Here is a 12,126-nt window from a genome sequence, read left to right on the forward strand (position 1 = left end):
CCAATAAATTCCACTAGGGTTGAGAATCTTACCACATCCAAGGATCACGGAGACAGGATTAAGCCTCTCCATCAAGCTAGTTGGATCCTATAACAACAAAAGCTCACAAATCTCAACATTTTTCACCCAAAATTTCAAAATTAAGGCTGGATTTTCAGAGGGGAAATCGTGGCTTACCTCAAGAGCAAAGTTGTGGATTTTGTAGAGATCAACGCATTGAATGCGTGGTCACTAACGGTGCGGCAATCGGAGTTCTGGATCAAAAGTTATGGTGATTTGAAGATCAAGTAAGGGTTAGAACATTGGAAGAGTGTTCTTCCCCCTTTCCTTACACGTTTCAGCATTTTGGAGCTTTAAGAGAGGAGAGAGAGTGCTGAATAAGGGTTTTAGGTTGAGTTTGGTTCGCCCAAGGGCCCAATATGGATCCGGTTGGCCCGGTTTGACCCGTTCGGTCCAATCTTGGGCCGATTTTCTTAAAATTGGTGTCAAAATTCTTGTTTTAATTTTCTCTATCATATTAAGTCATAAAAATCACATTTTTAATTTTCTAGAATAAATCTAATTTATGAGTTAATTATTTATTAAATAACCAGGTTTTACAATTTAAACCCCGCAAAATTAGCGAATAATTAGTCAATAAATTAAATTTTAATAAAAGAAATTAGAAATGTAAATTTTATATTAAAATAGGATAGAGCTAATTAAAACAAGAATTTTGACACTAATTTCAAAGAATTTGGCCCAAAATTGGGCCAAACGTGCTGAATTGGGCGAACCGAGCCCAAAATGGGCCCAAGGCCCAATCCAACCCATCACATCTAAACAAAACTCAGTTTCCCCTTCATCCATTCTCTTCATTCACGCTGGGAACATCCTTGGAGAAGGGAAGACGAACTTGAAACCCTAGGCTTGATTCCAACAATTATATCTCCTCACTCCGAGCTCCAATTATCAAACCATTTGCAGCCACATGACCACCGTGTCGAGCTCTACGAATCCATCGAAAAAATTTCATAAATAAGTCTTATTCTCACTCCAATTTTTCTACACCTTGAATTTCAAAATTTTTGAGTATCTATGTTGAGATTTCATTGATTTTGATACTCTAGGTTCGATTTAGCTTGCTGGGCTTGGTTCGTTTGGTTCGTGGGTAAGGTAAGGATCATTAAGCCTAGTCAATTCCTTGAATTTGTGTATTGGATATTAAGTATTGGATATATGTATGTGAGGTAATGTGAATTTAGGTATATATATATTGGAGTTTGATTTATGGGCATTGGAGGCTTAATTGGAAGCTTGGGAAGCTGAATTGTGGTGAGGAAGGCTTGTGAGCTTGCCTTGTGGGTTGCCTTGGATAATACATGGAAATCAGCCAAGGTATGATTTAGGTTTCACATATTTAATATATTATGTTCTTTAAAAACTTAGACTACATGACCATAGGATAGGTTGGAATGCATGAAAATATTCAATGCTTAGCACCTTTGGTGAAGATTGATGTGAATTGAGTATGTGTTGGATGATTGTTGTTTATTTTGATAATAGTATGTTAATTGATGAGTTGGTGATGAAAAAGGTGGTGATATGATTATATCTATTGAGTAATAAGTTGATAATATTGTTGATGTAAAATGAGGAAACTAGATTAAAATTGTGTAAATATGAAGTATGGTTGAAGGTGGTGTGATGTGAAGAATGTAGTGCTGTGTTGGTGTGTTGAGATATGTTATTGTGATGAATACAATTTTAAAAATATGGATATGATTTTGGTTTCAAAGAAAATTGAGGTTTGAAGTCTTTTGTGTAAAATCAATTTTTGGCCAAACATCTGTGAGCCATAAATTGGCTTCTGGACTCTTAAACGGTTTCAAACTTGTATCACATAAAAATTGGGTCCATGAAGTTTACGCCATTCAAAGAATAAATGAAAAATGTTTTAAAATGAAAACGTTATGCACGTAGAAAGTTTGGAGGGCAAAACTAAAAATTCTATAGCATTAAGCATTTTGCTAATTCTGCACAGCTTGCGTATGCGACCACTGCACGTGACGTGACCAAACTCTTTCGGGTTTGGTAGCTTGCATCTGCGAGCAGTGTGTTTGTGTACGTGAACAATGATTTTTAAGGGGTTGCGTACACGACCACCTGCACGTGACGCGACCAACTCTTTCAGGTTAGGATTCTCGTGTACGCGAACAGGGTACTTGCGTATGCGAGTATGGATTTCCGCACGCCCACAAGAACACGTGGGCCACGCGTACGCGTAAGCCATGCGTCCGCGTGGCCCCTATTTCAGCAAATCTGGGACCCTACGTCGTAAGATGTGACCGAACACTTATAAATTCCTAGGAAGGTTGACCCCCATTGAGTAAAGTTTTATATATGTATGAATTATGAATAAAAGAGAAAAAATTATACATTGACTCATGGGGATGCGTGATGGGGGACAGTCCAGGGTTTAGCAGCTGGACTTGTCAGGTTGGCTTGATAATCGACAAATGAGCCTCATCAGCCATAGGACAGGAATACATCATGTGCAATTGTTTGTTCCGCTTGATTTGCATTAATTGGGAGTGCCTAAGTGATTATAATATGCTAACTGTTATACTTGTTATCTGTATTACTAGTATTCTACCTGTATTTGCTTTTGCCTGCTTGATGGCATTGATGCCACCCTTGGGGTTGGGTAAGGGTTGAGAAGGAATTCCATTGGAGCTTGAAGGCTGGTTGTTGGAGTTATTCAGTGATCCTATCTGTGAGACAAGAGCTTGCAAGGTAGAGTTCAGACCGTTTAAGGTGGAAGTAAGGTTGTTCTCCATGGTCTTTTGTCTCTGATCAATAGAGTGTAGCAACTCATCATTAGAAGAGGGAGAGGGGTAAGTGATCTGAGGGGTCTGCTGAGATGCTTGGGATTGCCTTAGGTAAGGTGCTCTGTAAGCCTGGTTTTGGTTCTGCTGTTGATAGGGGGATTCTGCTGAGACCGGTTCTGCTAGTTATTATTATTATTCCACCTCTGATTTCCTTGGCTGTCTCTACCTCCTCTGTTATAGTTGTCCCTCTGATGCATTCATCCTCCTCTTTCCTAGTGTCTAAGATTATGAAATCAGCAAGGATGTAAAGGCCTTTAACCTTTACTAACACGTCCTCTACCAATCCATAAGCTTGTCTTACTGACTTGTTTGCCATTTGTAATGAGAATATGGCAGGCTGTACCTCAATGATCCCCAGCTTCTCCATTACAGAGAGTGGCATAAGATTTATGCCGGTCACACAGAGCCTTCTCAAAGGTCATGGTGCCTATGGTACAGGGTATTAAGAATTTGCCAGGATCTTGTCTCTTTTAAGGTAAATTTTGCTGAACCCATGTATCTAGTTCACTAATGAGCAAGGGAGGTTCACCTTCCCAAGTCTCATTACCAAACAACTTGGTATTCAGCTTTATGAATGGCAGAAGGAGATTTAATGGGATCTCTATGGTCTCTACATGACCTTCAGATTCCCTTGGGTCCTCAATAGGGAGCTCTTTCTTGCTTGAGAGACATCCCATGAGGTCTTCCTCATTGGGATTCACGTCCTCCCCTTCCTCCCTAGGTTTGGCCATGTTAATTATGTCAATGGCCTTGCACTCTCTTTTTGGATTCTCTTCAGTATTGCTTGGAAGAGTACTAGGAGGAGTTTCAGTAACTTTCTTACTCAGGTGGCCCACTTGTGCCTCCAAATTTCTGATGGAGGACCTTGTTTCACTCATGAAACCTAAAGTAGCCTTAGACAGATCAGAGACTAAGTTTGCTAAATTAGAGGTGCTTGGCTCAGAATTCTCTATCTGCTGCTGAGAAAATGATAGATAAGGCTTGCTATTGCTGAGCCTATTTCTTCCACCATTATTAAAGCCTTGTTGAGGCTTTTGTTGATCTTTTCATGAGAAATTTGGATGATTTCTCCATGATGAATTATAGGTGTTTCCATAAGGTTCACCCATATAATTTACCTCTGCTATTGCAGGGTTCTCAGGATCATACGCTTCTTCTTCAGAAGATGCCTCTTTAGTACTGTTGGATGCATTTTGCCATCCATTCAGACTTTGAGAAATCATGTTGAGTTGCTGAGTCAACATTTTGTTCTGAGCTAATATGGCATTCAGAGCATCAATTTCAAGAACTCTCTTCCTCTGAGGCGTCCTATTATTCACAGAATTCCTCTCAGAAGTGTACATGAATTGGTTATTTGCAACCATGTCAATAAGTTCTTGAGCTTCTACAGGCGTTTTCTTTAGGTGAATGAATTCACCTGTAGAATGGTCCAGTGACATCTTAGAGAACTCAGATAGACCATAATAGAATATATCCAAAATGGTCCATTCAAAAAGCATGTCAGAAGGACACCTTTTGGTCATCTGCTTGTATCTTTCCCAAGCTTCATAGAGGGATTCACCATCTTTTTGTTTAAAGGTCTGAACATCCACTCTAAGCTTGCTCAGCTTTTGAGGAGGAAAGAACTTAGCCAAGAAGGCCGTGACCAGCTTATCCCAGGAGTCCAGGCTATCTTTAGGTTGTGAGTCCAGCCATGTTCTAACTCTTTCTCTTACAGCAAAAGGGAAAAGTATGAGCCTGTAAACTTCAGGATCTACTCCATTAGTCTTAACAGTCTCACAGATATGCAAGAACTCAGTTAAAAACTGGTAGGGATCTTCTGATGGAAGTCCATAGAACTTGCAGTTCTGTTGCAGTAGAGTAACTAGTTGAGGTTTCAGCTCAAAATTATTTGCTCCAATAGCAGGGATTGAGATACTTCTTCCATCAAACTTGGAAGTGGGTGTAGTGTAATCACCAAGCATCCTCCTTGCGTTATTATTTTCGGCTGCCATCTCCTCTTCTTTTTCGAAAGTTTCTGTAAGGTTGTCTCTAGATTGTTGTAATTTAGCTTCTCTTAATTTCCTCTTCAGAGTCCTTTCAGGTTCAGGATCTGCTTCAATAAAAATGTTCTTGTCCTTGCTCCTGCTCATGAAAAAGAAGGGAACAGAAAATAATAATAGGGATCCTCTTTACCACAGTAGAGAGATTCCTTTATGTTAGTAGAAGAAGAAGGAAATAGAAGAAGGAAAAGGTAAGAATCCAAACACAAGGGTGAAGATAGGTTCAGATTCTTGAGATGAAAAGAAGTGTTAGTAAATAAATAAATAAATAAAAGGAGATGAGAGGGAGAGAACTCAAAAATTAATTTTGAGAAAGGGTTAGTAATTTTCGAAAATAAAAGAAGAATTAAAATTTAAAAATTAAATTTTAAAACAATTAGTTAATTAAAAGAAATTTTGAAAAAGAGGGAGAAGTTTTCGAAAATTAGAGAGGGAAAAGTAGTTAAGTGGGTTTGAAAAAAAAAAGATATAGTTAAAACAAATAAAAAGTCAACTAGTTAGTTGAAAAAGATTTGAAATTTAATTTTGAAAATATAAGAAGTTGGAATATATTTTGAAATCAAAAGTTTTGAAAAAGATAAAAAGATATGATGAAAAAGATTTAATTAAAAGATATGATGAAAAAGATATTTTAAAAAAGATTTGATTTTTAAAGTCAAAATTTGATTACTTGACTAACAATAAACTAAAAGATATGATTCTAGAATTTAAAGATTGAACCTTTCTTAACAAGAAAGTAACAAACTTCAAATTTTTAAATCAATCACATTAATTGTTAGTAAAGTTTTCAAAATTTTGAAATAAAGATAAGAAAAAGATTTTGAAAATTAAATTAAAAATTTTCGAAAAATAGTCAGAAAAATGAAAAAGATTTGAAAAGATAAGATTTTTTTAAAATTGAAAATTTGACTTGACTTAGAAGAAACAACTAATTTTAAAAATTTTTGATTAAGTCAACTCAAATTTTTAAAATTTTGAGAGAAATAAGGAAAAGATATTTTTTATTTTTGAATTTTTAATAAGGAGGGAGAAAAACACAAATATGACCCAAAACATGAAAATTTTGGATCAAAACACATGATGCATGCAAGAACACTATGAATGTCAAGATGAACACCAAGAACACATTGAAGATCATGATGAACATCAAGAACTTATTTTTGAAAAAAAAATTTCAAGAGAAGAAAAACATGCAAGACACCAAACTTAGAAATTTTTAATGCTAAGACACTATGAATGCACAAATGCACATGAAAAATATCATATAACACAAAACAAGAAAATTTATAGATCAAACAAGAAGACTTACCAAGAACAACTTGAAGATCATGAAGAACATTATGAATGCATGAATTTTCGAAAAATGCAAGAATGAATATGCAATTGACACCAATCTTACAATTTGACACTAGACTCAAACAAGAAACATAAAAATATTTTTGATTTTATGATTTTGCAATTTTTTTGTATTTTCTTTTATTTTTTTTGGAAAACATATAGGAAAAAGAAAATAAGAAATTCAAAATTTTTAAGAAGAATTCCAGGAATCTTTCAATGTTAGTCTAAAGCTCTGGTCCAGGAATTAGACATGGCTTAATAGCCAGCCAAGCTTTTATGAAAGCTCCGGTCCAAAACACTAGACATGGGCAATGGCCAGCCAAGCTTTAGCAGGGCATTACATGCATTGTGGTGATTAGTTAAAGCTTCAGTCCAAAAGAATTTAGACATGGCTTTACAGCCAGTCAGGCTTCAACATGCTTCATGAAACTCTAGAATCCATTCTTAAGAATTTTGAAAAAGTTTCGAAAACAGGCGAGAAAATTTTTTTGAAAATTTTTTGAAAATAAAACAAAAAGAAAATTACCTAATCTGAGCAACAAGATGAACCGTCAGCTGTCCATACTCGAACAATCCCCGGAAAACGGCGCCAAAAACTTGATAGGAAAAATTGTGATCCCTAAGAATGGCATTCAACTTGGTATGCGCGTTTATAACTCAGCACTTTCTTCACAACTTCGCACAACTAACCAGCAAGTGCACTGGGTCGTCCAAGTAATAAACCTTACGTGAGTAAGGGTCGATCCCACGGAGATTGTTGGTATGAAGCAAGCTATGGTCATCTTGTAAATCTCAGTTAGGCGGATAATAAATGGTTATGGGGTTTTCGAATAATAATAATAAATAAACAGAAAATAAAGATAGAAATACTTATGTAAATCATTGGTAAGAATTTCAGATAAGTGTATGGAGATGCTGTGTTCCTTTTGGATCTTTGCAACATACTGCTTTCATACTTTCAATCCTTCTTACTCCTTTCCATGGCAAGCTTTATGTAGGGCATCATCGTTGTCAATAGCTACATCCCATCCTCTCAGTAAAAAAGGTCCAAATGCTCTGTCACAGCACGACTAATCATCTGTCGATTCTCGATCATGTCGGAATAGAATCCATTGATTCTTTTGCGTTTGTCATCATGCCCAACAATCGCGAGTTTGAAGCTCGTCACAGTCATTCTATCCCTGAATCCTACTCAGAATACCACAGACAAGGTTTAGACTTTCCGGATTCTCATGAATGCCGCCGTCAATTCTAGCTTATACCACGAAGATTCTGATTAAGGAATCCAAGAGATATGTGCCTGGTCTAAGGTAGAACATAAGTGGTTGTCAGTCATGCGTTCATGGGTGAGAATGATGATGAGTGTCACAGATCATCACATTCATCATGTTGAAGTACAATGAATATCTTAGAATAGGAATAAACTGAATTGAATAGAAAATAGTGGTAATTGCATTAAAACTCGAGGTACAGCAGAGCTCCACACCCTTAATCTATGGTGTGTAGAAACTCCACCGTTGAAAATACATAAGTGATGGTGGTCCAGGCATGGCCGAATGGCCAGCCCCTAAAACATGATCACAGGATCAAAAATACAATCCAGGATTTGGTCAAAAGACCGAATGGTCAAAGACACCTAGTACAATAGTAAAATGTCCTATTTATCCTAGACTAGCTACTAGGGTTTACAGAAGTAAGTAATTGATGCAGAAATCCACTTCTGGGGCCCACTTGGTGTGTGCTTGGGCTGAGCTTGAGCTTTACACGTGCAGAGGCTTCTTTTGGAGTTGAACACCAAGTTGTAACGTGTTTTTGGCATTCAACTCTGGTTCGTGACGTGTTTTTGGCGTTTGACTCCAGAATGCATCATGGAACTGGCGTTGAGCGCCAGTTTGCGTCGTCTAATCTCGAATGAAGTATGGAAAGCTCTGAATGTCTAATTTCCAACGCCGTTGAGAGCGCGCCATTTAAAGTTCGGTAGCTCCAGAAAATCCATTTCGAGTGTAGGGAGGTCTGAATCCAATAGCATCAGCAGTCCTTTGTCAGCCTTTTATCAGAGTTTTGCTCAGGTCCCTTAATTTCAGCCAGAAAACACCTAAAATCATAGAAAAACACACAAACTCATAGTAAAGTCCAGAAATGTGAATTTTACATAAAAACGAATGAAAATATCCCTAAAAGTAGCTAGATCCTACTAGAAACTACCTAAAAACAATACCAAAAAGCGTATAAATTATCCGCTCATCACCCTCCAACCTTGGTTAAAGTTCCCACCTTGGTTATAGTTGCCACCTTGTTGATAGTATCCTTTATTCGGGCGGTCATAGAAATTGTGAGTAGCTGCCACGGTGTTGTCCTCATGTTGGAGCTGTGGACACTCATCAGTGTAATGACTATAGTCAATGTATATTCCACATATTCTCTGAGGAACCAGTTATTGACTATGTTGTGGTGAGGGGGGCTAAGATTGTTGCTGGCCCAGATATATCTGCTTCAGTAGGTTGGTCATCTCACATATTGATTGTGTGAGAGCATTATTCTCACTGCTAGAGCAAACCTCTGCCACAGCCTCGAGGTGGTTGTTCCTGTTGTGCTTGTGATTCCGAGTGGACTCAGCCAAGTCGGCAATCAGTTGCCATGCTTCATCCGTGGTCTTGTAGTTTTTCAGAGAATCATTTCTTGCACCATCTAATGTAGTCTTGTCCTGAGGTTTCATGCCTTGTTTGAAGTAGCTAATCAATACCAACTTGTCAATCATGTGGTGGGGGCACGCGTCTAGGAGATTATTGAAACGCTCCTAATACTCATAAAGAGTCTCTGATTCGCCTTGAATAATCATTGGAATTTCTTTCCTCAGTCTATCAGTAACTTTAGCTGGAAAGTATTTTTCTAGGAATTCTCTTCGAAGCGTGTCCCAGTTAGTAACAACTGCTTCAGGTTGAGTGTAGTACCACTCCCTCGCCTTTCCCTCAAGAGAAAATGGGAAGGTGGCCAGTAGAATAGAAGTCTCAGTTGCACCATTACGCTTGAAAGTAGAACAGGCTGTCTGAAAATCCCTGAGGTGCTTGAGAGGCTCTTGAGCACGTAAGCCATGAAACTTCGGCAGTAGATTGATTAGTTTAGTTTTCAGTTCAATATCTGCACCCAGATTTGGATGACGTGCTTGGAAAGGTGGTAGTGTGAAGTCTGGAGCTCCTGCTTCTTGGAGAGTAATCCTCGTGGGAGCTGCCATGTTCTCTATGCCTAAGTCAACCAAATTAGTAGAAAGGGAGCTTGTTTCTTCCTTAGATGACATTTCAGATTCGTCCTCAGAAAGGACTAACCGACGCCGAGCCCACCTTATGTGTGAGATAGTTCTTTCAATTTCAGGATCAAATACAGGTAGGCTCGGATCAAGTAGTGAACGTGTCATTCAATGAAAGAAACAAATAGCTCATGGTAATAAAATTGAAAAAATACAAATAATTAAATTCCAACCAATAAATTAGCACACTGTTGCAACTCCCCGGCAATGGCGCCAAAAATTGACGTACGGAAAATCACCTATCAAAAGTTTATAGAGAAAAAAATGTTGCAAGTATAGCTCTTAGAAGGGGTTGTCACAAAATTTAGAAATAAAATACTGGGAGTATGAATCCCAGGTCGTCTCCCCACGAGTTATAGAAAGAGTGCTATTTTATTAATCAGAGATTTTTCAAGAGATTTTTGAGTTTGAGAAACAGAAAAATAAATGATTGAGAATTTATGTAATTTTAAATAAAAGCCTTAATCGGGAGAAGATTAAATGGAAGTTCTATCCATGTTGAACTCTCTCAAGTGTAATAATAAAAGGGTTGTTATCCTACTTAGTTATCCCTTATATAATAAGGGAAAGTCAAGTACTCTCAAACTAATCCTATCTCTTGCGTCCTAATTAGAGTCGAAGACAGGAGAATTAGCCAACAACTTCAAATTAATATCAACACTTGAGTATTCCAACTCAAGGTTTTCCTTTTTATCAACTCCCAATCAAGTTAGGGAGCTACTCCATTATTATGAATATAACTTTCACAGAATTAAGAGAGGAATAAAAGAAAGACAAGATAATTAATAACTAAAATTCAATTAAAAGTAAAAATGGTTCTTTGCATTAATAAATCCCAAAATCATGAACATACTTATCTAAACAAAGTCAATGGGCAATAAAAAAGTAAAGAATAGAGAGACAAACTAGAATGAGGAAGCTCCAACGGAGGTAATGAATCTTCTCAATATCCAAAGCAAAGCACTATAACTCTAGAACTATGAATGTGAAGGAAACCTAGAGGAAGAAGTAGAATTCTCTCTAGATTCCCCAAAACTAAACTAAAACTATGCAGAATGAGAATGTAAATTGAGTATCTGCTATTTCCTAGCTCTAGTCTATGTTTCTGGGCCGAAAACTGGGTCTAAAACTGGCCTGAAATCGCCTCCAACGATTTTTGCGATTTCTGCAGGTCGCGCATGTTACGCGTGCGCGCGCGCGTCGATTGTGCTTTTTGCTTGTTGCGCGTCCGCGCTAGGTGCGTGTGCGCGTCAATATGTGAATGCGCTAATGTGCGCGTACGCGCTAGATGCGCTCGCCGCTCCTCGCTGGTCAGCTTCTTTGTTTCCTTGTGTTCCTTCCATTTTTGCAAGCTTCCTTTCCATCCTCTATGGCATTCTTGCCCTATAAAGCCTGAAAACACTTAATGCACAAATCACGGCATCGAATGGTATAAAGGGGAATTAAAAATATATAATTTAAATGTCTAGGAAGCAAGTTTTCAACCATAGAATAAAATTGGGAAGGAATTGTAAAATCATACAAATCATATGAATAAGTGGGTAAAGAGTTGATAAAAAACCACTCAAATTAGCACAAGATAAACCATGAAATAGTGGTTTATCAAACTCCCCACACTTAAACAATAGCATGTCCTCATGCTAAGCTCAAGGAGACTAAAAGAATGAATAGGGAAAGTAAGACTCATACAATGCAACCTATGTATATGAATGCAACTATATGATGAAATGTCCATGCCTACTTAGTTAAGAAAATAAACAAGTCTTCCAAGACAAACAGAAATCAAATTTCACTAATCCAAATCACATAATAAAAGTCAAGTAAACTAGGGAGGAGACAACTCATGAAAGCTGGGAACATAGAGTTAAGCTTGAACCCTCACTAGGAGCGTATATGCACTCTAGTCACTCAGGTGTATAGGGTAATCCACTCTAGTCTCCTCTATTCACGCCTTCTAAAACCTTGTTCTTCATCTAACCAATCAACAAATATCTAATGCACACATGCAAACATCATGAGGTCTTTCTTAAGGTTGTAATGGGGCTTAGGTAAGGGTGAGGGTACATGTATGGCCAAGTGAGCTGAAAATTGAATCATTGATTATCCTAAGTTCTCACCTACCACACACACACACATTCCCTATGCTTCTGAAATCATGCCTAACTGCCCATAGTCTCACTTTGTATGTTGCATCTACTAATGCATGTAATTGTTCTTTTTATTTCACCTCATATGCATTGATTCTTTTTATTAAACTTATCATTTGGGGTGCTTTCATTCCCCTAGACTTAAACTGAAACAATATTTTTTTCTTTTTTTCTTTTCTTTTTTTTTGAAAGCATTGTAGCACCAATGCATTTGGTTTCATAATTTCACATGAGTAGCATTCAGACCTTAGATATTTATCAATTAACATACATTCTTATTAATCTGAGTTCCCATAGTTTCCCCACACTTAGCTTGCACACAATCTCTATCTTAAGCTAACCGAAGATTCAATTAAGGTAAGTACTTGTTTTTTCGCTTAAGGCTAGTGATGTAGTAATATAGAGAATAACAGGGGATATAGAGG

General features: G+C 37.5%; 1 non-coding gene across 1 annotated transcript; it reads left to right on the forward strand.

Annotated features, from left to right (window-relative positions):
- Positions 1 to 4,363: 4,363 nt before the first annotated feature.
- Positions 4,364 to 4,471, forward strand: LOC112793791 (small nucleolar RNA R71). Its single transcript, XR_003198485.1, has one exon. It is a non-coding gene; the product is annotated as a small nucleolar RNA R71 (small nucleolar RNA).
- Positions 4,472 to 12,126: the final 7,655 nt, after the last annotated feature.

Source organism: Arachis hypogaea, chromosome 3, assembly GCF_003086295.3.
Source record: "Arachis hypogaea cultivar Tifrunner chromosome 3, arahy.Tifrunner.gnm2.J5K5, whole genome shotgun sequence".
Taxonomy (NCBI): Eukaryota; Viridiplantae; Streptophyta; class Magnoliopsida; order Fabales; family Fabaceae; genus Arachis; species Arachis hypogaea.